The 27,899-nt window shown below is 43.7% G+C and overlaps 1 protein-coding gene and 1 long non-coding RNA gene across 10 annotated transcripts in view; one reads left to right on the top strand and one right to left on the bottom strand.

The window, feature by feature from the left end:
• ELMO1 (engulfment and cell motility 1) overlaps positions 1-27,899 on the top strand; it is a 476,666-nt gene that overhangs the window by 337,459 nt on the left and 111,308 nt on the right. The window contains exon 1 of one of the 8 annotated variants that reach the window (XM_074341006.1): positions 18,821-18,954. The exons of 6 other annotated variants lie outside the window; for them this stretch is intronic. The gene's annotated coding sequence lies outside the window, so the exon portion shown is untranslated. Of the gene's footprint in view, positions 1-18,820; positions 19,062-27,899 lie in introns of those variants that run through there. One more of the 8 variants, XM_019726331.2, reaches the window with a different exon arrangement.
• LOC109444738 (uncharacterized) lies at positions 23,141-25,723 on the bottom strand. 2 transcript variants are annotated; one of them, XR_002136934.2, is made up of 3 exons: positions 25,354-25,723; positions 24,418-24,661; positions 23,141-23,670 (listed from the first exon to the last, which is right to left on the bottom strand). It is a non-coding gene; the product is annotated as an uncharacterized LOC109444738 (long non-coding RNA). The 2 variants fall into 2 exon arrangements; XR_012498931.1 differs by having other exon boundaries at positions 24,424-24,661.

Raw genomic sequence — 27,899 nt, 5'->3', positions numbered from 1 at the left:
TCGGTTGTGCGATCTAGGGACATAAAGACTGAGAAAGAGACCAACTTCACTCACTTATTTTCTCAAGAGGTATCTTTTTCAGTACACCCCATGGTGTATACTTTGTCCAAAGACATGTGTTAATTACAGGTAACACGTGCCTGGCCACGAGGAGGAGGTCACGGTGTACTGTAGTGTTATTGTTCAAACTCTTGCTTTTTCTTAGACTTGTTTCCCTGATCACCCTCCCCCTGAAATTTTAATTGCATGGATATACTGTTGTCTGTTTATGTAACGTATGTATAGCTATGCTTTACACATACAAAGAGTAAGATTGTTTTGCTCCTCCAAGATCCAGTTTTCACCCCCTGGGGGCACTCTGTGCCCCCACAGTGAGAATGCAAGATGGAGAGGGCAAAACCAAGGCTGGGAGCCAGCAGAAGAGTCTGGTGAGAGTCCTATTGTGGCCCCTTACTAGCAGTGTGACCTTGAGCATGTCCTTGAGCTGCCAGGTCCCTTCTCATCTGTAAACTGGTAGCATCAATAACAACAACAACAATGGTATGTGCTAGAGTCACTGTAAGGATTAGGCCCTTAAGAGTTGCGTTTATAAATTGCCCATACAAATGACAGGTGGTGATATCAACAGATAAACCTAAACTGGCAATTCTTTGCACTGCGTCTTGCAGTGTAATTGAGCTGCTTTGTTTTCCCAAGATACTTTGTCGTAATATCTATAAATACAAATTTCTTCATACCTCTGTACAGGGATCCACTGAACTTTGTTTGGCTGCAAAAGGAGATTTTGACCACAGTTATGAGAAATTCCTAACTGAGGAGGAAGTCGACTTAGCTGCATCTCAGAGGCAGGGCACAGCTGTCAGCTGGATGACCTTGGGGAAGGAATTTAGTGCTGTCAGCGTCAGATTCCTCATCTGTGACATGGGACAGGAAAAGGACCAGGGCTGGGTCGGCTCTGAGCCCTGGACCATGTCAAGCAGATAAACTGCTTGGCTCAGTCTGGCCTTGAGCACCAGGTGATACAGGATTCTAACTACCTCTGGAAAGAAAAAGGATACTCATGGCAATGCTGATAGCAAACATTTTCAGAAAAGGTAGACAGGCTTCTCCCTCAGATGGACTGATTAACTGAGTGGAACGCCCATCTCGGTGTGCCGGCCTAGTGGATTCAGCTGCACAGGGTCTGAGACTTTTATGAGAAACAGTGGGATGACCATAAAGTGGTCCATTGCCACGGGCTGTCCTGGGGTTGTGCCATTAGCAGCTGGTTAAGCTGTTTAAAATCTGTTTGAAGCTTAAGAACTAGGTTTAGTGGGCTGAAACACTGCTTACATGTTTTGCTTTTTTGATATTCTCTGCAACTGGAGCATTCATAAAAATGATATTTACCATGGTTTAGTCTTAGGAATAATAATGGATAAGCCTGACAACAGTAAATATACTTCTTGGGAGTTCCTTTGTGTGCAAGGTCTGGCTTAGAGTTCTTCTCATTTCCAAAGTCTTCTTAGAGTCAGTGCGTCTTTCATTGCATGTGGAATGTGTTAAGTTGAGACTTGCTAATTAGGAGAAGAAAATAATTCATAGGGTCTTCTGCCAGGCAGACGCAAGAAATATTGGTCCCGTGGTTCAATTGCAGACCATTCCCTGAGCATGAAAATAATGACGAGTTTGTAAGTTAACTGCTCTACATGACTCTGCTCATTGACTGCTGACACTTCTTTCCCTTTTATTATTAACTACACTTTTGGGCACTGTATGAATTGTTAACTGGTTCCTATGACCTTAATGCCATAGCCCATTGTGGATTACGGAGGGAATTCAATAATGGCACAGTAACTATTTTAATAGTATGTGCCCAACTAAAAGGAAGTGACCTACATCTTAAGTAAGGCACAATGAGATTTAGGCATTGTAATTTAAGGACAGATAGGAATCAGAGCTGGATAGCTAAGAAGAGCAGGATTAGATGGGAATTTCTCATGAAATACGAGTCCTCCTTGATTTAAAAGAAAATATTTATCATGTGATTGCAAAGTAAATTATGTTACAATGGGAGTTGAGAAATGCACCTCTACAAAGGGATGTGTTTCCTGAGGTAAAACAGAAGCAGATAGCGGTGCTGTCTGTCACATAGGTGCTCCTTCCTGCCAACTGAGGGTGCTGATATTGGAGTGGGGTGAGGTGCGCGATGGACGGCCACGAGGAGCCCTAGATAAGATGAGATAAGGAGTCAGAATGAGAGCATAGCATCAGAGCCCTTTTGCTAACGCTCCAATGTAAGAGCTGGGAGAAGTTAGAAGAACCCAAGCAAGCTTTCCAAATGTCCCCTACAAAAATACCAGATGAAGGAGATCAGGAGTTAAAATATATACTTAATTATTGAAGTATTCATAGCTCATCTGCTACCTTACACAACTTGCATGGCTGTGCAGGTTTCTCAAAACTGTGCTTTTATATCTGATCAACAGTGAATGATGGGTCCACACTCATTTTACCAAATCGGAGGTAAAACCCTCAGCTGCATGATTCAACACCAGGTGCTGGCCTGCCTGTGCCACCTCCAGGCATGATTCTAAGCCACTGGGTCACACAGATGGAAAGCAGGAGCAAAGGTTGAGAAACAGGAAGAGGGAACCAGTGTAGGGCTAAATTTGACAGCCATTCCTTCAACCTTTTGGGGGCGATTGTTATAGGGAGAAAAGTGAACTGAAAACTTGAATTTGAGAGATGAAAAAATTCCAAGCTACTAGTTCCTTCTTCTCCTCCCTCTCCCCTTTCTTTTGTTGTTTCTATGTATTTTCCATGCAGTTCTGGTAAAATTTAATAGGAGGTGCTCAGTGAAACTATGGGGGAGGAAGTCATTCAGGGAGGTAGTCAACTCAGATATCACTTTCACACCAGGCCAACCCCTTCCCAGGAAAGTACTCGAGCCTGCTGCTATCACTTTGGAAAACAGCTCACTCAGATGTGCCTCAGGTACCTCCTCGTCTCTGTCCCTGTGAACACCTATCCCCTAGAACTTACCACAGCGAACTGCAATTGTCCGTTTAATTGTCGGGCTTCTGAGAGCAGAGCCTTGCTTTTTCCGTATTCCTAGGATTTGCTCGGTGCCAGGGATGCAGAAGGTACTCAATGTTACCATCCCACAACCACCATACATACAAGCAGCACAGCGACATCAGCGTTCCCCATCTTGTTAAGAGTGTCCCTACCCAACCTACACTTTAAATGCCATCCATGATTTCAACAAGCGCTGTGTGTCCACAACATAGCCGGCCCTGTGCCAGGCATGGGAAGACAGAGGTGAACCGGCAGTTGAGTGAGTTTTTATTTGGAAGTTTATGGACTAGTCCCTCTTTCTGAAATCAGTCAGTGGCCGAAGTCACTAGTCACTATAAGGTCCCCTGCCTTCCCATCATTGCCTTGGTTCAGGTCTTCCTCTTCTCTCACTCCAAATATGGCCGGTTGCACTTCTTCACTGCTCCAAGGGAGTGTTATATGAGGTATCCTTGCCATGACCTCATGATGCGTGAAACGTGTTTCTCCTGCCCTTTAGCTTTGACTTGGCCAAGTGATTTGCTTGGGCCAGTGAGATATTCATGGATGTGAAGTGAGCAGAGACCTGACTATTGCTTGTGTGGTTTGGTTGGGCTCTTGCACTTCTGCCTTCATCATGAGATAAAGTACATATGCTGGGTAGTCACTGCCCCTTTGGTGTAGGTCCCAGAATGAGGTAGATGGAGTACAGTGTCCCCAATCAGCCCACAAAATTACAGCTTAAAATACCCACCTCAGCAGACCTATAGACCTGGGAATATGAGAACTTCTCAGTTGCAGGGATTATTTGTTACACAGCATTAGTCTGGCAATAGCTGACTAAGACACCAACTACTGCAGTAAATTATCTCCCAACTTTGAAAACTTCCCATTTTCTAAATGTCCTTCAACACAGATCTGATCATATCATTCTTGCTTTTAGTCCATCTGTGTCCATTGCCTGCCTCCTAAAGTTTCATGGCCTCAGGAAGATGTTCGGATTCCTCTTTATTTAGCCTAATGTACTTTTCCTGCTTCATCCACATGCCTTTGTGCTCTCCTACCCTAAGCTCTGTGTATCCCGTATCACTTGCCCCTTTGCCTGTTGAGTTCTCCTTTAGGATTTTGCATAAGTGCCTCCTCAGAAAGATGGTTACCATCTTCCTTTCACTCAAAATGAAATTCTGTACCTCTGCTCCCACAGTATGGAATTCAAAATTTCTTTTGGAAAATATCTTCTAGCTGTGTAGTAGTTTATTTACAAATCTAGCTTTCCAAATTAAGTCACTGTATCATTGGAAGCAAGAACCACAGCTTTAAATCTTACTATTCTCCAGATGTTTTTTTTTTTTTTCTTTATTTTTTTGAAGTTGTATCTGCCTGATTACTTTGGGTTGAATGTCAAATGAATAAATGACCAGAATTGTTTAATTCACTCATTATTTAAAATGGTCCACCTGGTCAATATGTTGAATTAATTTACGGCATTCTAATATGGACTGGTCACCGTTGTTTGATCCTGGAGACCCGAGCTACTAAATATTCTGCAGTTCTATAGAATAAAGAAATGTCTTGCCCCAAATGCCAACAGAAACACTTCTAGACCTTTCATTCCCAATCTCTTTTTCAGGTGTCAAGACTTTGAAGGAGTAACAAAATGATTTTGCCATTCATTTCTTAATAAAAATGACAGTAGTAATGATTTTTCCACCTCTGTAGCTTTACATAAGATAAATGGAAATCCTCAAAGACATTGAATAATTGCAAAATAAACTGAATTTCGCTTTTCTGAGGAACATGATTGGACCCTCAAGTTAAAATAATATATCCCCTGTATTGTACACCTGAAGCTGAAGCTGAACAATAATGAATGTCAACTACAAGTTTGTGTGTGTGTGTGTGTGTGTGTGTGTGTGTGTGTGTGTGTTCTTACAAGAAGCAGAGTACAGCATTAGGAATAGAGACAGTGGGAATGTAATGGCTGTGTCCGATGTCAGAGGGATAGTGGATGGCGAGAGGGGGGTTGACACGGTGTGAGGGATATAAATGATAAACGTCTAAGTATTACTTTGTCTTGTGTACCTGAAACTAATAAAAAGAAATAATAATATATCCCGGTTTTATTTTTCCACCTTCACTCATTTCCCATATCTCTCTTAGGCCTGCTTAACCCACATACTCTGGCCAACAGGGGGGTATTCTGTCACCCCAGTAGTGTTGTTTCCAGGCCAGTGAGGAAAATAGCATCAATGATGGCACTTATCCTCTCACAGGATGGCTGCTGAGGGACCTTTCATTGCAGAGGACAAATGTCCTTCTGGCAGCCCATCCCATTTAGATGGCCGCCATGTCCCCAGGCAACCCAAGGAGCACGTGCGTGCGTAGCAGGCATGTTGAACAGTAGTGAATGTGAGCCCCTGCCGTTCACAAAAATCATCTTTTGCATTTCACCTTTACCTCCCAAAGTTGTCTTAAATTAGGGAGGAAAAAAATTGCATTCCCTGAGAGTCTCATAAGAGCAGGAAGGCTTGAGTCTCGTCCCAGGGATGTGTGCTGTAAATGCTGCAGGCAGTCAACTCCCTGGAACTCTTCCGGTCCCGCTTTCCTTATTTCTCTTTCACGTGTCTGTCTGCGTGGCCTGGCTGGATCCGACGGGTATCGCATATGGCTTTTTGCCGCTTGAACTGCCACAGAAGTAAATGTCATTGGCGTATAATGCCAGATTTCCATTTTGTGAATCATAGGGCGGAGAACTCTGTCCGAAAGCTCCCAGGCCGCTCACTCTATGTTCTTCCAGCAGAAGGAGAAAAGGGTAAGAGCCATGCCTCAGAGACACTGTTCTTAATAAAATGCATCTATCCTAATAGAGAGTTGATAGAAAATGGAGATGCTGTGGGCCTGAAGTGGGTGCGGAAAAGCTGCTTGGCTTGTTTCGTTGTGGTCAGGGCACTGGGCCATCCTGGGTATTTGCTCCAAGCCTCAACTATGCAGACACTGGTCAATCAGGGATGTAGAATTGTTTTTGAATTTGTTCAGGCAGATAAAATTCATTTGTGCACATACCAGAAAGACAAGACTGGGAATAAAAGGTACCAACCGTTTTTCAATGCAGTTGACCAGAATATTGTATTCATTACGTTTACCAGCAATAAAACACGTTAGGACAGAGACGGCTGATGATGGAGACCTAAGGCTGCCACAAACACCCTCCGTTTGGGCCCCCCACCCCCACTTACCCCCCACACGCCACACCTCACTGCACCACCTGCTACTCTCCAACCCCCTCCAATGGACAAGGAATCAAGAGGAGGGTTTGGTAATTCACACAAGAACAATGAGTTCCATTAATAAGTTCGGTAAGTCAAGGGCATTGACTGTAGACCCAGCTGGGGTTCAAACCCCAGCTTGGTGATATCCTTGCTGTTGATCTTAGACGGATGAATTCCTTGGTCCTGTTTATCAGTCTGCCCATTTGTGAAATGTGGAACTGAATATAATTGTTGTGAGGGTTAAAAGAGCCAGTATTGGGCCGATCACGTGAAATGGCCATTATTCGATCACGTCTGAATTGCAAAACTGAACATTCTTTAGGCTGTAGCCTAATCTCTGTAAAGCACTTGGGCCATTTCCATGAGGGAAAGGACAGGAAGGATGACGTAATGTTGCAGACAAGCTGTGGAGAGGCATGGATGCCAGTCCCGCTGCTCTGCCTCTTGCTGAACTGCCCCACCCTGGGCGGTTCTCCGTCCGCACTCACCACCCCTCTGCTTAGAGCCTGGTGGCACCTGAGGCAGGTTCCTTCTTCTTTGCTTTGCATTCTTTCCCTCCTCCTCTGTTCACTTATCCCTTCTAATCCTTACATCATCAGTCTCATCCTCTCGGGTGCTATCTTCTCACCAGTCTATAAATGTACTCAAATCTCCTGCATTTTAAAAAACAAACAAACAACTGCTTCTCAATCCTCTATCCACCCCCTTGAAGTCAGATTTCCTCAAATAGTTGGCTATACTAACCACCTCCTCTTTTCACTTCCTAGTCACTGATTAATCAACCTATCGTGATGTGTCTTTTGCCCTCACTGAAAATATAACTAAGCAGAAGAAGAGAAATATGACTCTAAAAAGGACTGTGTTATAGTCTCAATACTTGACAATCTCTCTAGTCGCAGAAGCCACTGGTTTTGACAAAGTTAAGAAGAACCTCAGATGGACATTTTTAAATCTCTGTCTCATTTGCCTTCTTTGCAGCACTGGACCCTGCTGGCCGTGACTTTGGAAAGGGACACACACACACGCACACACACAATGTATACATGATACACTATGCATATTAAAGGAAGAAATAAAATAATAACCATTGTTCCAGTTGCTTGTGATATTTTGAGGAAAAACATTCAAAAGGTAACTAAAAATACAACTAAGCTCAAGAAGGAAAATAGGTCTCTAAAATGCACTCATATATATTTTGAATACTTGAAAACCTCTTTAGCCACAAAAGACATGATTTCAAAGAGGCAAGTGGAGATTGAGAGGAAATATTGAGTTGTTCTAATTTAAGACTAGATGCAAGTCACATTGTTATGAATCTCTGCTCTGATGAAACAGAGACATCACAACAAATATAAAAATACACCTTTTATTCCTCACACCTTTATGACATCCTCCATCCTCTCCACTCAATTTCTTCTCTTTAGCCTGAAAGGCTACCCACATCTCTCTTATCCTTACAAATGTTTTCTCACCTCTTGTTCCTCTTTCAAATTCTTACTCAATCTCTTTCCTTCCATGCTCTGCCAAGTTTTTCCAGGAGAGAAGGCCGTCTCCACTGGCTCATCTCCCTCACTCGCTGTGGTCTGACAGTCACCCATATCTTAAAATTGCTTTATTTAGGAGAGCAGTCACCTCCTGAGTGTCAAGCCCGATGGCCTCGTCCCAGGGCTCATCCCGTGCCATCGCTCTGACCCTGGCTCATGTCCTCACCTGTGCTTCCTGGCATCCTGTCCATTCTCTGACTCCCGAGGCACTGCCACCACCTCTCACTGACCCCTTACACTTCGGCGTTCCCCAAGGATGTCTTCTTGTTTCTCTCCTACCACTTCCTCCTCCCCGCCCACAGTCTCTCATCTTCAACCATCCTTGAACTCTAGGAGTGGCGTGACAATCCACATCATCTCCTAGATGTGGCACTTTGGAGGGATCCCTGGCTTCCTCACCTTTTTTCCTAACAGGTCCCCAGATCCCATGAATCCACTAGCATAGAGAAAGGGTCATCGGGCTTTCATTGCTATGACCCTGCTTCCTGCCACCATGTCTCTTATGTAGACTGTGTTTGTATTTTGATTGTTCTTCCAGAATGTGGACTCATCTCACCTATAAGTTCTCTTTTCCCCAGCTGTCAGAAACACCTTTCTAGAACACACTTCTTATAACACATCCGTACTCAAAAGTCTTTGGCTTCCTCTTCTTAGAACTTGATAACAGAAGTCCCACAGTCTATGGCAAACCACTTTTCCAAGCAAAATGCCTCTCAGACCCTGCAACTCTCCCTACTAATCTAGAATGAATCATACTGACGGCTCCCCGAGCATGCTTTGTACTTCCAAGTCTCTCTCTTTACCCATATTCCCTCAGCAAGGAAGACGTTTCATCTTTTCGTTTGAAATTCTGCCCATCCTGTAAGGCCCAGCTCATGGGCCCTGTGGAACCCATCCAAAGGGGCAGCATTAATTATTTTCTATTAGGTAGACTTTCCTTCTCCCTCTCTTGTAGCACTTAACATTTTTGGCCATACATTGAGTTAGAAAACTTCTTGTAGCCAATTAGCTTACTTCAAAGATGTCTCTCGCCACCCTTTGCCCACCTCATGGCTGCCTTCAGGCAATGCTGCTGAAGCCGGGAAGGGCCCACTGGAAACCATGGTCTTAGGTGGTAGTTGTTTGTCTACACGCTCTCGTTCTGGACTCTATGCCTGACAACAAGGACAAATGGACAAATTCTTCTTCACTTTTCTGCCCCAGGGTGCCTACCAAAAAATTATGTGGTTGCTCAACAAATGTTACCTGGATGGAATTTTTATCCAGCCACTAACAGAAAAAGAAGCTGATAATATTTTTAATAAGCTGACAATATTTTAAAAAGAAAAAGCACACTCTAGAACAAAAGTTTGTAAACTATAGAATGGATTCAGTCCATAAGTGAAGAGCATTGTATGACTAAGCTATGACAGGAGTAGGAGAGAGTCTTCAGTGACGACTTCTTTTAGGGCCAGGAAAAAAATAATTACGGCATTTCCAGGGGAGAAGGAAAAGGAAATTTGTGTGTGTGTGCCTTAGAAACACGTTTAGGTTTTGTTTTGCGGGTATTTGCTGCCTGACAAAAGCCAGCTGCTTTCTCACGTTGGCGTGTGCTCCTCCACAGAGACCAGAGGCTGAGAGGCTAGAAACACATTCCCATCCCAACCCGGGCTGAGCCTGGGAGACCCAGCCTCCAGGTGTCTGGGAGGTTACCTCCCTCCCCTCTAACCCTCCCCTGGCTTATACAAGAAGACCTGGAGCTCCTTCTGCAAAAAGGAACGGGAGAGTTGTCATCCATAGTGACGGGAAAGGGCCCCTTCTGACCACTTTGCTGCCAGAGACCTTGACATTTCAGTAGAATGTAAAGAAATTTTGGGGGGACAAAGTTCCTCTTGGGAAATTTGTCAACAATTGATGACTTCCTTTGTAAAGCTAGGCACTACAGTGTGGCTATTTAGAATCAGAAGCATTCCGGAGAGACAAAGAAAGGCTTGCATATAGATGTTCATCTATCTCGTTGTTATTTATAGCAGCAAGAAAATGGAAAATAACCTAGCAGTCCAGCAACGAGGATATGATAAGTTAATTTATGGGCACATTTATTTATATGTTACATTTTTCAGTCAAAGTGACATTTGTGAATAGTACCTAAATACAAGAAAATATTTTTATATTGTGTTAAATGTAGGGGGAACGGGATGTAAAACTATATCTTAACTACAAACTAAGAAGGTCTTAACCTTAAATTTGAATGATTTTAACAATGGTTTCTTCTGCATGGTGGGATTAATTATAATTGTTCTCTTTTATTATATTTTTAATGTTACGCATTTTCTCTACTGAGCATGTATGTTCTTATAGTCACATTAAAACAACTTTAAAATATGGGAGTGCACAGCTCTCAGCAAGCTCCAGATGTGCTCTGATCAGTGGTCCCAGGTTAGAGGGAATTCTTTAACCTCAACACCTCGTGTTATCAATTCAGGCTAAGTTCGTTTATTCTTCCTTGAAAGAAAAGCGTGGGTTTGAGCCAGCTGTGCTAGCGAGTCAGTGTCCTGCATCTTCAGCCTGAAGCTGATTGGTGCTAAGATCAAAAGCCCTCGGAGGCCCCATTTGAGGGGGACTCATTAACTGGGAAGAAGTTCTGAGCAGATGTGACATCCTTGAAAAAAAATGAGCCAGATGGCAGCCAGAGCTGGGCCCAGCACCTGGGCAGCTTGTGAAATGGGCTTTGGAAAGAGTGGTTTCAAGAGTGCTTTCCAATGCGCCCTTTTCTTTTTCCGGCTGGGGATTGCAAGAGTGGGAAGAGGAAGAAATGGGAGAAAACATGAGCTAAGTCACTGAGATGTTTTTGAAGCTAGCCTCATCTCAGAACTTACCCATGATGTTGGGGAGAGTGACAGAAGTACTCGGAGGGCTTTCGTACCTTCCCCAAGTGTAATGGTTTGCAGAAAGATTTAGTATTCTTGGCTAAGATACCAGAGCCATCTAGAAATATGGTTTCCTGGTGTTGTGTTAATAAATCTGACTCTAAGGAGTTCACAGGATTCGGGATACCTCTGGAAAGAGATAATTATGAAAGAATGTGACATGTGCAATAGCGAAAGCCCAAACCTTGTATGGAAATAATTCAAAAGAGGAAATTACATAGAGACGTTACTTCGGATGCCCTTGATGTATGAATAGACCCTCACTAGGCGAGCAAAACAGAGGCCACTGGGAAATGATATGAAATACAATGAATACAAGAAGAGAGAACTTAGTAGGTCACGTGACGCTTTACTACTTTCAAGATACTAAGGCTGTGTTCTTGGGTTCCCAAGATGAAAAAAAAAAGAAAAAGTGAGGTTCCTAAACATCAGTTGTATGAATGGAGGCCAACTCCTTACTTCCAAACTGGATATTTTGATGAAATACATTTTTTCAGTGTATGTACAGAACAGCTAATGTGTCTAACAGACAATAGATTTGCAAAATAAGCAAGGGCACGTGTTCATGTTTGAGCACATGGGGTTATTTGAAATACTTGCTTCATCGTTGTCATGCTTGTCACTGTGTTGAGAAAACTGTAGGTGTTGCATTTTGGACGTCATTATTCATGATTGCCTTGGGTTGACTTGGAAGAGAAGCACTTTTTGCATGTAAATGGATCGGTTGTTGTCCTTTGGGGCCAATTTTTATTTATATTTTCAAATTAAGAGCTTCCTGCAATATTGGCTTAAAGATACAGGCAAGTACTAAATAAAATCATAATTTTGTCTGAACTGAGTTGCTGCACTAATTAGGTTGCAAAGCTCATTCTTTGTGAGAGTTGGGAATAACCTGCCAATATCATTTGCCTAGGGGCTCATGGTTGGAAGAAGAATAGAGAACAGCTGGAAGCGACCTGGCGCTTCCAAGCTGATGATATTGGGGGGCTGAGCTGAAGAACAGGCTCGTCCTGCGGTGGCAGTGTTGGTTCGCCATGAGCCAGCGTACTCGGAGCTGGTTTCTCCTAAAGAGGTTCTGTGTTGTTGCTGATATTCCTTGGGACTCTGGGCACATAGCTATGATATGACTGGCTTCTAACAAAGCCAACTTCTTTACCAAGGAGTAGACTAGGATTAACTGGGTTTAAACAGAACTCATCCCAGAATTCCATACATTGACCCCCTTGGTCCTGTGGGTGTCCTTACCTAGCGATTCCATATCTGCCTCTGTACAGACCTCTCGGACCGCCTTCCAGGTCCTCAAGCTCCTTCTGCTTTGTCTAGCGCCTTCCACATCCTCCTGGGAACTGACCGCCTAAGTCTCTAGCACCTTCCTGTGCCTCCCTCCTCACCAGGGTCAACTGCATCTACCATGTTTCCCCGAAAATAAGACCTAACCGGAAAATAAGCCCCAGCGTGACTTTTCAGGAGGACATCCCCTGAACATAAGCCCTAATGCATCTTTTGGAGCAAAAATTAATAGAAGACCCGGTCTTATTTTCGGGGAAACATGGTACTTATCTTCTCGACCTCTGCGGTTTCCCTCTTGCTCAGCAAACCCTCCGTTCTCCCCTCGCATGCCTGGCTTACCCTGTTGTGTGGCAGTGTAGTCAGTCCCTGTAGTAACAGGAGGACCAGAACACGTGGGTTATCTGTGAATCTGGGAGCAGAAAGAGCAGAGGCAATAAGGGCATCAAATGTTAACCATTTGATAAAATGTAGATGTACTCTCTACCAACGGCAATGAAATTGGCCCTCCCATTGAGAATACCAGAAACTTTTTGTCTTCCTCCAAGGTAGAATTATTTGCATGTGAAATGGATGTGTGTTTCAGAATTAGGAGAGGTTTACTTATGCATCATATCTGAAAACCAAGAAAAATGTGATGATAGCCCAGAAGCTACCCTTTTTTACTGGTAAAGAATCTGTTCCCCACTTCGCATCATGGAGGAATATCCTGCCGCTGGCCCAGCAGTGTTTTGCCGCCCTATTGCCAGAGGACCTGCTTGGCAGGGATGAGACGAGGATTTTGGCATTTTCGTTTTTCCTTTTGGCATGATTTTTTATCAGCCTGCAATTCTGGAATGCATTTCCATGGTATATTTGGAAAATTTGAGCTGGCAAGATGATAAACTTTCAGAATTTCACCACCTATTCCCTTTGAAGGCGCTCAGAATCATAAGTAATGCAGCAGATCAGGCCTTGCTCTTCTGTCCCCATGTTCTTCTTAGGTCAGCTCATTCCATCTGGCCAAGCCCATCACGCCCCAGGGACTTCCAAACCTTCACTCTCCAACCCTAGGAATGCAAATCATGGTCACCTGTCAGAGGTCAGTGCTCTGGAAGAAGGAAGAAGAAATGCATGGGTTGGAGATAAGTTGGCATTTTGTCAATCTGGTTTTATTTGTGTGCATAGGTTTTGCTTGTATTTTAGGCATTTTACGGGAAATACAAAAATGGCCAGGACCAGAGAAATAAACTTCTTCCTAGTAATGCCTCATAAATATGAGTTATAAAATATAACTTAGCCTTAGGATGCTATCAGAACGATCTTGCCTTCTCCAAACTCTTTGCTTATGGCAGCTCTGAGGCCCAGATGTAGTATGCTGCTTCGGTTGCTTCTCAAACAGACAGCTGAGTTTGAATCCTGAGACCACCACTCACTGGATGGTGACTCTAGATATACTACTTATTGCCATGGGTCCTAATTTCTCTTTTTGGAAAATGGGCATTGTTATGATATTGAGCCACTATAAGCACTGTATAGACATTTGCTATTGTTTTTCATGTCCTCCCCCAGATGGCAAGGTTATGCCACACACAGCTTAACATCCTGGGTCCTAAAGATGTTAAGCCCAGTGTCATTATACTAGGCTTTGTAAGTTCTGCTTATGATCCTTTCATCAGGAGGACGAGGACAAGAGAAGCAGCTGTCTGTATGTAGGGAGTTTTCTATGAAATATTAAAATGATTATCCTCTCCTAATTCTGAAACACATATCCCCCTTGGGGATAAAAAGATATGTAAAATTTAACATGACCATATTTAGTTGAGGCTTTGCATGTGTTTCGGTTTTAAAATGCACCATGTAAAAAATCATACACTGCTTATAGAGAAATAGCTCTCCAATGTCTCTGGAATAAAGTATTGGACCGAGCCAAGAGTAATGACACTTTTGACCTATTAGGACAGTGTTCCTACTTCTCACCTCACACCCTTGGGAGATATGGTTTGGTCCGGCCTATATTGGGCCTTTTTCTGTAAGACGGGTGGAAGTGAAGTCTGTGTGTATATGTGCGCTCATCTTGGAACATATGGGCGGGATAGCACGCCTTAAGATGGCTAAGATGTAACTGGAGGTGAGCCTCCTGCAACACAACACCTACTTGTTCAGAATTTTCTTGAAGCTAATGACCTCCCTCTTGAGAATGAATCAACCAAAAAGAAATGGGGCTCAAAGAAACAGAAGCAGGGCCATACCGTGAACTAAGGGTGTCATTATGATCCCATTCATTGTCAGCAGTGAACGTGCATCCTGAAGAAAGGGAGGCCCAGATGGAGGGAGTAATCTGTCTGGGACCAAGAGTTGGAAAAGGGAAGGATTGGCTCTCAGCGCCCCCCGTCTGTAACCTAGTGGATGGAATCCCCTTTAGCCCTTTGTAAATGCTTAATATAAATGGTGCTCATTTTAGATAAGCCCTGTAGGTAGATGAAGGAGCATTCAGACAGCTAGTTTAGAAATCATTCTGCAGCACCATTATACTTCCTGATCCAAAAATACGTATCACCTAACAGAATTCATTTTTGATTTGTGAATTTATTTAAAAAGTTTTACAAAGGTATCTAGGTATATGAATTACATCAGATTTGGTAATAGTATATTTAACAAATCATGTTTATGGAAAGGAATAGAATTTAATTAGCTTGACTCTGCCCCTAAGAAAATGCAGGATGAATGGTACCAGCAGAGTATAGGCTGCAATGTGGGGGATGAAATGGAGAGAGATTTCTTCTGATTTGTATTCAGCTGCCCAGGGTGATTGTGTTTCCTTGCATTTCCCAGGTATTTGATGCTGTGATTCCCCTCTCCTGTCTGTGGACAGCACGTAATAAATCTGACTGTGTTCATCTGACCCTACCAATACTACATGTTGAGCCTGTAGAGTGCAAGTCCATTAGCTGTATGCTTCACACCAGTTCTTGGGGGCTTGACAAACAGTAATTCAAATATCAAGCCAATAAAATCCAGGTTTTCCTTTTTTTGTATATGCTCTTTTCATTGCACAGTCTAAAAAGGAAAGACTATCTAATAATGGCTGACTTAACTAATCCGGTCTGTGATCTCCGTAACAAAACCACTAGATAAGATTCCAGGGGAAAATTCCTGGGAAGATTCTCCAAATACTCTGTAGCTATTTCGTATAAAGTGACCCCTCTGGACATGTAGATGAAACTGCTTATTTTTCAGAACTAGAACTGTGACTAGCTAGGTGAACCAAAGAACTTGCTGGTCAGCTTTTGAATACATAAAGGCGGGGGGGAGGGGGGGAGGGGGCCAGACTGAAAGCCCAAGAAATTCTTTGCCTATCTACCATGCCATGTTGTCTTAAAAATGAATTTTCTAGGAAAAAAATACTGAAGAAGATTTATGACATTTCATAGGGTCCACAACAATACATGACCTACATATCTTATTGTTGGCAAGTCTGATAGCATCTGTAACTACTTGGTGAATCTCGTTTTAAGGATTGCGTGTTCTTTCTTTGTGTGCATGGCTAGTGAGCTGTAAACTGTGCTCTGGTATTCACCCTCAACTCGAGAATTTGTAGTCAGTTAAAGGAAGGTGACCTTGTTCTGATGTAGATGGGTCTTTGGGGAATTACATGGAGTAGTGAGCCCTCCCCATTCTCAAAAAAAAAAAAAAGAAAAAAAAAGCTTTCTTCATTTTATGCATTAAAAATTAATTTAGGGTGAGTCTTCTTTTATACACACATCTCTTAGTGATTCTCAAACTGTGGTGTGTATAAGAATGCCCTGGAGAGCTTGGGAAAATGTTCCTAGACTCCACTCCCTGAGATTCTGGTTTAGGAGAGAAACAATAGGACCCCAGAAATCTGCATTTCGATGAGAACTGCAAATGATTCTAATACAAGTGGTCCCTGTCAATCACACTTAGAGAAACGGGAGCTGGAATCACTTGGTTCAAATCCCAGCTCTGCCACTTTTTATCTTTATAGTTTTGGCCAAGCTAATTAACCTCCTTATGCCTCAGTTTCCTCATTCTGTATACAAAGGATAATAATAACACCTCACAGGGTGGTTGTGAGGATTAAATTGATTAATCCAAACGAAATGCTTACATTGCTACATGGACTGTTAATTGCTCAGTAAATGTTAGCTGGATCAGTCCAACAAGTGTGTGGATGGCTTGAAATAAATTGTTTCAATCAGATTGACATCCTGTTCGTATATTGTTGAGATCAGTTCGTATATTGTTCGTATATTGTTGAGGGACATTTTGAGTTATGTTGGGGAAGGGGTGGGGGGGTCAATGGCTGGCTCGTCCTTGCTTATAGAGTAACAACCAAACTCCTTAATGTGGTCTCTAGGACCCTGCAGATCTGGCCTCTGCTTTCTCTCTAAGTTCTAAGCTCGTCTCACGCTGTCCTTTCAAGCATTCTCACTGTCATCAGCCCCACTGCCCTCTTGCAAGTTTTCACAGAAGCCACACTCCTAGCACATGGCCTTTGCATGTATCACCCCTTATGCTTCGGACACCATTCTCCTCACTTTGAATTCATTCACTTTCACCCTTTCTTTAGATCGTAGCTCAAATGTCACTGTTTCCAAGATACTTTCCCACACCTCATTAAGTCTTTTTGGTATTTGTGCTCGTAACATGTAGCTGTCCCTCTAATCTGTTTATCAGTTATACTTTAATATGTTTGTCTCCTCTACCAGAGCCGTGCTATGAAACAGAAGCTGTGTTACTTTGTTTTGTCTCTAGCACAGTGTTTGTCATATAAACACTCACTAAATATCTGTGGCTAACAAAACAAATTTTGGTTGAGGGAAGACCTGGTTGGAATGACATGTCTCTCCATAGAAACAGGGGTGATTTGGACAGTCTCAGGAAGATGAATGGGCAAAAGGTAAGGGCCCCAGAGATGCGCAGAGTAGGCGGGAGAGATTGCAGATGTTCCAGAAATATGGTAGAGAAACCCTGACATATCCATGACGTATCCATGGCCCTACAGGGTAGAGATAGTCTGGACAGAGCTGAGAAACATGGCCAGTGTTGGATTTGGGTACCTGAGAGGCAGAACTTGGGTGAGCTTCTTCCCAAGCACAAAATGGCACAAAGAGACAAAATGGAAAACCGGGATTCAGATTCTTGAAAGAGCAAATCCAACATCAAGACCATTGGGCCAGAGGTGAGCACTTGGAGATGGATGGAAATGCGGTTTAAACTGAGAGCCGTTTAGGAATAAAGGAGGCCCAAGACTCCTGTTGACTATTGGACAGTGGGTGTGTGAATAAATGGAAGGTGAATGGATGGTTCACCTTCCCGAGCCGGAGGCATCAGCCCCCAGGCGCCTGGTCTGTGTCATTAATGGTTTGTGGGCACCAGACTTGCAGAGACGGTTAGGAAAGAGAAGGTTCATCGTGGGATTCATGACAGTGGGACAGAGAATAATTCTTTTTGTTCTTCCTTGAGTCAGAATCATAGCCTTCTTTGACACTTGCCATTTTCAGCCAATCTCGGTAGAACGGAGGGCTTCCCACAGACCCACGAGTGTCTTGCCACAATCTGATGCCTGCCCTGGGACTGAGCAGGCCACGCTGCCATTCATTGCTCAGTGGCGGCCCCTGCTGTTAAAGAGGAAGATAGCAGCGCATCCAGAGTTGGTGACATTAACTCTGGTCATGCAATCAGGAGAATTTGGGGCAAGCAGGGGAGGAGGGGAAGCTCATGTAACTGGGCTGAGGAAATGCCCAGGGAGATCCCCAGTGTTCCGACTGCCTCGGTGAGGTGCTCACGTAGAGAAGAAACTGGGCCTGAATACTTTTGTGCTTAAACATCTTCCACAAGCCTCCTGGTTTAATTACTTCATTCCAAAGGTTTGCTACGAACCACCACAGTGCCCTCTGAGAAATGCCATTGCAAATTTTTATGTGGAGGCTTTCAGAGCTGCCAGATGACAAATATTTTAAAAGTACCCCATTTATTGTTAGGTGAACTTACAGGAAGGTTTACTTAGGGGTGGAAGCACCAGAGGGGCTGTTTACTTACATCCTGAGCAAGAATTGATCAGCGTATGGATCCTCCCGTGGGAACCCTGCTGGGATGCACCCTTGCATGCACTCCTGCATGCATGCATTTCTTGGCATGAGAGCATGCCTGGTGTGTGTGTGCTCTGTGTACACAGTGAGGTGGTGACGTGATATTTTTGGACAAAAACTGTATGTGAAGAGAAGGAGGGAGAAAGCAAACTTGCAATCAAATAGAAGTAGGGAGAGGGGGAGAGATGAGATTGCAGTTGATTATGGGTCTGGCAGCAGATGTTCCACACGAATCCAACTCACTGCAGCCAGTCTGTTTCCGTGGCAACAGAATCAGTAATTATTGAGCCTGGGCGCTCCCCCCTCCTTTCTCCCAACAAGGTAGAGGCTGATGAATTTGAACTATCGCCAGCCCATCACCAGCTCTTTCTTTTTCTTCTTCTTCTTCCTCTTTTTCTTTTTCCTTTTTCAGTTCTTTATAAAGAAAAGTGAGGGTATTGAGGCGTACCAGCAAGAGGAGGTATATGTTTATTGATGAATGAGCGTTAGACACGAACGATGAGATGAAGTCATATTTTTCTCTTGTGATAGTATCAGAGAAAAGCTCTTCCTAGAAAAACCGATGATCTCGGAAGATGTTAAATAAATGAGCAGGAGTTTCCCTGAAATGGAAGTTCCTTTTGATTGGCTGCTCTGCCTGCGATGCCTGCCAATCGGAGCACCCCTGGGCTCCAGCTCCATAAACATAAGCAAAGCTACATGCTTATTCTTCTGGACTTGAAGTGTAGACCCTTCAAAGGTGTGCGGCCGGTCTCCATTCACATGGCTCAACTGGAAACCGATTTCATGAGCGAGCTTCCTCAGGAACCATCTGGTATTCTAGCACATTGTTCTTCTGGGGGACGGCTCTAAGTCATTTGGTGGTGACAGCAGCTTAGAAGCAGTATTTGTAGTTGGGAAAGATGGACTTACGGGAGCTTGGTGAGTAAACCTCCGTCTGACATATCTGGTCCACTGGTATTAGCAGCCTGAGCTCAAACGTAGCTTTGTCCTATTGTCTGCTGAAGAAACTGTGAATTGGAGCAGATGCATGGAAGGGTCGACATTCTAAGGGACCCGTGATGTTTGGGCTTCTGTATTTCAAAGGCTGCATGAGCTGCTTGGGTACGGTCGGATCTGCAGAACTGGGTATTATACTAGGACATTGGTTTCTTTAGTTGGGATTATTGTGAGGCGCGGAGTTTTGCTTTATCTCACTGGGTACTGATCCATTTCAAAAGAAGATGCTTGAAAACTAAATTATTAAGAGTCAACCCTGTGCATTTCTGGGAAGAGAGAGAAAGGTGCAGGCACACAGCCAAGCCTTGAGCTGCTCGATTGTGTTGCTGGCATTTGCATTGTGAAGAGACATGTTATTACAATGGTCTGTCACACACTTCTTCAGACCCCCAGCCGCAGAAGGAAGAATCTCTTCTGTGTGCGCTGCTGTTCTCAGCTCGGGAGTGTGCCACCGAGCTAGGTCGTGCCCCTTCCTTGTGTCACGAAACCCGTCTCCAAATTAAAATATGCTCTCTCTCTTAAAAAAAAAAAAAAAAATGAATTGCAAAGATGAGTTGAAGTATATTCAGAGAGATCTTAGCTGTCAAAAACCATGCTTTAAAATGACTCTGTTTTGCATCCTTTTAAAACCTCTGAAAACCCGAGAGCGTTTGCAAAGTTATATTCGAGGATTGGCTCTTTGCCAGGGAAAGGATGCTCTGAGCTATCGCTCTGCTCTCGGGGGTTTAATTTTCTGACACTGGTGATGAAATTTTCAATTTTGTTGGGTGGAAGCAAGAAGAATAAGAAAGCGGGGCTGTAAACCGGCAATGGAGGGGTAACGTGTGGAAGGAGGAGCTCTGTGCCTTGAGGGACCCTTCTAGCTGCAAAGTTAAAAATATCTGTGGCAAGAGAACTCGAGCACAGTGTAGGATTCCAGGGAACGACAGTCCTTCTGAACGTGGAGCAGAACGGCGCTATCTTTGATTTGGATGCAGGGAGCAGGGGCTGAATCTAGAGCTCCCGTCTCTGCCTGAGAACCTCTCCCCAACATCTCTGTGTTTGATCCTGAGGCTTCCCCACTGCTAGATTTTTGTTTTGTTTTGTTTTGTTTTGTTTTGAATGTGATTCCCTATCGTATGTGCTGGGATGATTGACAGCACACTTGATATCTCCCATTTACAGCCCACTTGGGTTCCCATAGCAGACAGAAGAAAAGAGAAAAAAGCATTACCGTCGTCTGGTTTATAAATAAATACATGTGCAATACTGGTACAGGGACATCGTATTGGCTTGTCCTTTAAAACAATGTCCTTTTGACAGAAGAGAGTGTCGTGGGTCTTCATAAGGGTGCTCTAGACTAGAATCCGCCGTGTCCTAAGTAGGACCTGTGATGGTTGGGTAAAGAAACAGAAGAGCAAGGAAGGTTTTGCCCAGAGGAGACTTGAAAGCAGGGCAAAGGTGAATGGGTGCCTGGAAGAGACCGCGAGTCTTGTGAGCAGTGAGAAAGTGGGGCTGCTGCCACAGGAAGAGGTGCAGCATTTCCTAACTGGGGGGGGACAGTGCACAACATACAGGGAACCTGGGCACCTGACCAGGTCAGTGACCCGTTTATAGCTGAAGGTCTCTCCAGAAATACTAGCTGTCCTCTGATCCCAAGGCCTCAAGATGGTGTGCTAAATTGAGAATTCCACCAGATTAGATTGTAGGCAAGTCTGTACATGTGAACTCTCCCTCCTGTGTCTCACTGCTCAGTACACTTTGGTACACGCGCAATTTTGAGGAACTCTTGTGTCTGGTGGATGTACATTAAGTGTCAGTCATCTAATTAGAATGATCCTCCACTCTTTTCTGGTCTCTTCTCTCCCCATTAGTGTCACTTTACATGAGTGAAGTGCTGGCACCTGTTGGCAAGAATGAGAAAAAAAGCAGCCTTTTATAGAAACACTAAAAATGCAAAAAAAAAAAAAAAAAAAAAGAGTAGTTATTCACCTATTTTTGGATCATGGAAGTCTAAGAATTTGCAGTTCTCCCCTGGGCCTAAGAGAATACCTGTATGCTTAATCAGGTAACATTTTGATGACAGCCCACTTCAAGGTCAGGGAGGAGCTCTGTCCAGGGAGAGAGGCCAAGCATTTATTATGCCCTCAAGTTTATTATTTCCTTTTGTGGCAAGTGGGTTCCCTGAATTCTGCCATGGTCCCGTGGCAGTGACCTGTGGCCCCGAGCTGGAGCTTAGCTCCTGAATGAGGACCTGGGTGTTCTCACTTAAGGCTCTCATTAAGAACTCTTGGAAGTAATTCTAGAACATGGTGATTTTCTCCGTCCTGAGCCTCAAGTGGTGGTAAACTAGAGCGATGGGACTTGAAATGTTTCTTCGGGTAACAGCACCGTTGTTCCGTCTGCTCCTGAGAGAGCAGGCTTCTTCCCTCGCCTCCTCCTGGCATCTGTAGGATGTGGGGCAATACCAGAAAGATAAATGGAAAGACCGAGAAAAATGAATTCCCTTAGCTTTTTCAAGCGACCGTCCGAGTTCCCCGCTATAAGTCAAGGTGAATGTAAATAAGTTGAATCGAATCCCTGAAATTCAGCACTGAAAGTTAGAATGATCCAAACCCTCAGTTTTCCCAGTAATGGGAATAAAGTTAGTCACAACAGCAACAGCTCGCCTGCCTTGAGCATTTGCTGTGTACCAGGCACCTTTCAATACATTTTACATACCTGCAATAACTCACTGATGGTTTACAGCAGCCCAACAGGACTATTTTTATACCTATTTTCTAGATGAGGACATTGAGTCACCAAAATATAAAGGAACACACCCAGGCTCATCCATATCCATCTAGGAAGTGGCAAGTGCCTGGTGTTTTCACACACGCTGCTTTACCCGTGCGCTGTCTTCGTGGATGACAGGAGAGTGAGTACGGGAGAAGGCGGTCTCCTCGGCTCGCTGTCTGGTAGTCAGGCCACAGGGAGGTGAATTAAACAGTCATGGCAATAAGTCAAATTCCAAAGGCATTTTGGGGTAGTTTGGTGAATTGTTAATAATGTCATTTAGGAAAAGAAGTCTCAGCTAAGTAAATGCTTGTCACCAAAATGCCCCATTTGTTTCTGCCCTTGTGTTACTGCATGGCACGCCCCCTCATTCCGCCGAGTGTTTCTTTGACTGGTATGAACTGAGGCAGTGTCTATATGACATAGCACCTCCTGGGCCATCTGTGAGAGCTCCCTGGCTGCCCTATGCTTGCGTTTGCCAGGACTGATTTGCAGTTGCCATAGCAATGGTGAGGGTCCTGCAGGGCCAAGAACAACAGGACAGCCGGTTAGGGGATGTGCGTGACCCGCCGTGGCTGTGGGAATCACCAGGGCCACCAAGCTTTCTGCAGACCTTGTGAACACAAGAGACTGGCCCGGCTCATAAAAAGATCCCGGGTAGTGACAGTGACCGTACATGGATGGAGCAGCTGAAGACGCAGGAGATCCGGCCTGGAAATCATCAAGTGATGTTTTCAAACCGTGCCCCTCAGAGTTGGGATAATGTGGAGCCGGAGGTGGGGTGGGGGTGGGGGGAGCATGTGAATTCTTGCCTCCTGTTTCACCTGAGCATCTCCGTTTCTGTCTGTTTTATACACTGGCATTCCCACTGAAGGCTTATTAATGAACTATGAAAGAGAAGGGGTTAGGCTGCTAAAAGGAAAAACGACTGATCTCCTCAAGATTTCCAGTTTGACAGACCAGAACCTAAAACAAGGTCACATAGCAAGGAAGGGACTCTGTCGGGGTCTTAGGAGTAGGTTTTAAAAACGGGTTATTAGCTACACGTGTCTAACATTACACACTTTCTGCTATGACACGAGATATGGGTATGTATAGAAGACCATTTTAATGACTATTCAAAGAAAAAGGTCCTACAGGAACAATATGGCAGATCTCTTTCTAGACCAGCACTGTCTAGAAATATACTGCGTTATGTATGTAATTTCAGTTTTTTACTAATTGCATTAAAAAAGTTAAAAAAGACACAGATTTGTGAATTTTAATAATATATAGTATTTACCCCAGTATGTCCTAAATCTTATCATCTCAATTCTCAGCTACAAAATTATTAACAAAATATTTATATTCAGTTTTTCATGTTAAGTCTTCGAAGTCTGATGTTATTTTACACTTACAGCGTGACTCAGTTTGGATACTGGATTTTCATAGGAAATCTGTATTTAGATTTCGTAAAACTTATTGTTAAAAAAAATAGATTCATGTATGCAGGTCATTCCAAACATACGTAAAAGTTTTCTAAGAATCAAAGTGAGTGTCCATTTTTAAGTTTAAATTAGCTAAAATTAAATGAAATTGAAAGCCCGATTGTGCAGTCACGCTGGCCACGTGTTTCAAGGCCGTAGCCACCTGTGGTTCGTGCTGCCCGACTGGACAGCATAGCACTGGACTCTCAGTGAACGTGCCTACACGCTAGGCCAGTTACTTCTGTCACTTCGTCTTCATGCCATGGTGGCTTCATCTCTTTTATCTCCATGAGGTTCCTGGAAGATGTGCTCTGGTAACGAAGAGAGAAACCGAATATCAGTGTTTCCAAATGTGTGCCTTTCCTTTTGCCATTGTGCACAGCAAACACGCCACGAAGGTCAATCTTGGGTTCTCCGTGACGGTTTGGCATGGTGGGATGAAGAGGTGTGACTTTCCCATTGCAGAAAGTCAACACTCACCCTCTGTGTGGAGTCCCCAGCTATCTTGGTCCTGCCACTCACTTTGGGACCACCTCCCTCAACTCAGCATGTTCAGGGGACATGGGTTTTATTTTAATAACAAGCTAAGAAAACCGTGATTAAGAAAGTGACTCAGCCCCAGATCATTTTTTATGAAAACAAGTATAAACTGAAGTGAAGGGATGATTTCATTGCCGTCACCTTATTTCATTCTGCAAAGTTTGTTTAGCTAGAAAATATTGACTAAGTCGTACTTCCAGTTAATTTGGTCTTAAAATTTTTACCTTCAACATGAGATATTATCCTATTTATCTACTCCCCCAAAGTTTTTTGTTTTTTTAAAGTATAACCAACCATGAAAATATAATCAGCCTCTTCAGTAACTAGATTAAAATCATGCTGCAAAGTCTTCTCAGAGGCATCGGGTCCTAACACTGACATTTCAGCCAAATCTGCAAGTGGAAAAATAAAGCTAACTACAAGCTTGGTCCTCCTAAGCCTTCTATTAATAAAGAGCTCTTTGAGGAATTCCACAAAACATTGAGAAAGGGGAAAAAAATATCCATAGAGTTCAGTACTGTCACCTAGTATCAGGTAAGGCTTCTGGTCCAACTCTACCCGTTTCCAGCAAGTTGGACAAAATTCCCAAGGAGAAAGCCTAATGACTTCATCACTCCATAACGTTGGTTGGATGAAATTGTGTGGGCCCTTGCATCTTCTTTTCTCATCTTGTATCTTCTTTCTTTCCATGGTATGACTCAGTCTTCTTTTCCGAGGCGACACTGGGAGGCCAGATAGATTAATCCATAGGCAGGGTTGAAACTAAGAACGAGACGAGTGACTTTGTCAGTCTGCTGATGTTTGGCCAAGCTAAGGACGTCTCGCCAACCACGAGTGAGAAAAAATGCTGTGGGATTACAGTGAGTGCAGAGGGGCTGGGGAATAGCTGTATGTTCTATAAGTGAAATGATCCTTAGAATAATTGTCTTTGCATGAGCACAGGACTTGGAAGTCCCCAAATATGCCAGCTTATTTCAAGCCATCTGTGAGAATCTAGAAATCCAGGCCGAGCAAAGTATTCGTGTAGATGACAGAGCGGTAATCTAGAATCGAAGGCCTTGGGTTATTGTCTCCAGTTTAGTAACTGAATTTGCAAGTCACTAAACCTTTATGCTCCTCAGCATCTTTCCATGAGTAAAGAGGAGTTTGGCCTTGGTGATTTGCAAGGTCATACATGTGTCACACTTCCAAACAATTTGTCCTCTAGAGCCTATGCTCCATCATTCATATCCGTCTTTGCCTCTGTCACATACAGCCTGGGCCTCCCTCTTAACACAGCACTAAGTCAGCCACCACCAAGCTGTCAGAACTGGTTTACAGCTGAACCTGACTGAGTATCCCTCTGTCCTTTCCTTAGCTCTGTGCCTTGTGCAAGACTTTGAAAAGGAACATACGGGGAATTATCATCAGTATGCAGGGTTTCGGGGATAAGGGAATGAAAGTTCTTTACTCACCCTCTGGCTCAGCTGTTCCGTGGAGGTGTTGCCATCTGACAGGAGGGTTGCATCCTGGCACTTGGGGAGCTCACTTTTCTTTTCCTTTGAGCTATAAGTGATGAGAGACCTGTCAAGGAGAGCAGTTCCCTGGCATCGTTCCCAGACCTGAAGCAGAATGAAATAAAGTTTCGTCCTGACTTGGTTGGAATTATAGCTCAACATTTGAGATAGCATCTGGGCCAGTTCTAACATTCACTTGCCGGCTTGGAATGCAGCACCCATCAGCTAGTGGGACTCAGGCCTTCAGACTGGCAGCACATCAAGTTCATGAATCCTTGGCCTGGGAGAAGTTATTTCTGACTAGAGCCAACCAGGCCACAGGTCCCAGCAGATGAGATGGAGCCGTCTCACGTCTCCTGGGCCAGCAATGTGAAATCGGCATTCAGAAACTATCATATACAAAGAGTGAGATCAAAGCAGAACTGGTCTAAAAGCCACCCACACTGGTATTGTCCCTAGACCTAGATTAATGTTCAGGGTTCAGTTCAGGCTTGGGCTCTGCGGGTGTTACCCTTCCAGCTTCAGAGAGCGGTGGGGATCAGGGGCTAAAAGTCCCTATTCTAGATTCCACGAGCCAGACTCAAATGTCCCTGCAAGAACTTTTGCAAAGACCAGCTTATGGGCGATCCCTCTGTCCTCCATAAAATTTCCCAAGAACTAGGTAGGTGACTGCTTAACCTTTGTGAACCTCAGTTTCCTCGTCTGGGAAAATGGAAGTAATGGTGCATTTCTCACAGGGCTGCTGATGAGTGAAAAATCCCTGCTGTCACTGGACGCCACCCAAGGAGGAAAGAGCAGTGTATCTAGAACCAAGAGCCTGGGCTGAAGTCCCAGCTTAGCCACTAGTAAGGTTCAGGTCTTGCCATATACCTCTTCAATCTTAGTATTTTTTCCCTCGTGGGTAAAATATGGATAATATCTATTCCATCTGACACGTAGAAATGTTTAGAGAACAAATGAATTAACATTCCCCATGTACTTCGTGGACTGTAACATAAGGTATTACTATTATTGTTGGAAATCAAGTATCTCCTAACAACTCAGCCTTGTCTATTGAAGAGAAATAATTGGAAACATGTTTCTGGAGCCAGAACAGCAGAAGCCCCAGGATGGTGATGTATTCTTTCCTGATTTTGGAAGCCAGTCAAGATCAAACAATATTGTGCTTCTAGGCAGATGCCTTGCAGCTTTCAGGAAGGCTGTGACCTGCCGTAAATACTTGATGTCTGCAGATGGCCTGTAAATCTTTCTGGATCGCCAAGCCTTAGCCATCCTGCCCCAACTTGGTCTTTCTTCTTCTTTGCTTTGGAAAACGTGCGTACTTTTTGTTCCTCCACATGCAGGTTCCCAGCCGCTTCCTGGTAGCTTTCTTTACTGCCCCTGTCCCGTAAGCCATGCACTTCACGCCCTGAATTATGTATTCCACCAAGAGCGGAAAAGGGTTGATTTCTTCCTTTGTTATATCTGGTTACCTATTTACTATAAACCCCTTGCATCCTGGATCTTAAAGAAACCTGAGTCCTGGGACGGCAAATAGATTCTGGTGACAACTTGGGTGCACTAATGGTGGCTGTGTAAGGGCTCTACATCTGGTCTCAATGGGCTCATAGGCAAGGAGGGAAGGGTAGCAGCATGAAGTGACCTTATTACAGGTGAAGAAAGTGAGGCTCAGGAAAATTAATTGACCTGCTAATATGTCTCTATTAACAAGGGGCAACATTCACATTTCCTCAATTTATTCAACAAACAGTATTTGCTGAATGCCTTCTGTGCATCAACTGTAGGACTTGGTAGTGTTATGAACACAGATAATCGATGAACATCTAGGATTAACCTGGAGGTTTGTTTTTCATGCAGTCCTTAGCTTCAAAGTTGGAATCTTCCAGAACATAGAAGCTACAATTAAAAAAAAAATTTCCAACAAGACACAGTTACTTATATAATAGTCACTAATTTATTTGTGTGTTCTCTTCTGAATCCATTTCCATGCCCATTATATAAAGAATAAATATCCACTTTAAAAAAATGGGCTTTTGTAAGCGTTCTTTGGAAACAGTTCGAAAGTAATTGCTGAAAACAAATTGGCCTATAACTGCCCTTGCCTTCTGCCTCCCTTCTCAGCCTATTTCGTTATATAGCTCCATTGGCACAGAATTGAAAATGAACCCTGAAGAAAAACTGAACCGTAGAAACAAACTCGAGAGCTGTGCACCATTCTAGTATTGCAAAGCAACCTAGATGAAACCTGAAGGAAAATTTTCCACTTTAAGCAAAAGTTTGCAAACTGTTACAATTGTTAAGGGAGGAAGAGTTTATAACTGTGGTGACAGAGAACTGCTGCAATCCCATGTCACCTCGGTGTACGTATAAATAGCAGTGGACAGGACAATCTCTTAGCCCTACATTTGAACATTATAGTAACTGTACAGTGATCACACCAGCTGTGTGTGGCAGTCTGTCCCTCCCTCCCATCACTGGTATAATTGTCCTTCATGAGCTCACGT

The sequence above is a fragment of the Rhinolophus sinicus genome, linkage group LG09, assembly GCF_036562045.2.
Source record: "Rhinolophus sinicus isolate RSC01 linkage group LG09, ASM3656204v1, whole genome shotgun sequence".
Classification (NCBI taxonomy): Eukaryota; Metazoa; Chordata; class Mammalia; order Chiroptera; family Rhinolophidae; genus Rhinolophus; species Rhinolophus sinicus.
The sequence above is the reverse complement of the archived record's forward strand: the minus strand, read 5'-3'. Positions and strand labels throughout refer to the sequence as shown.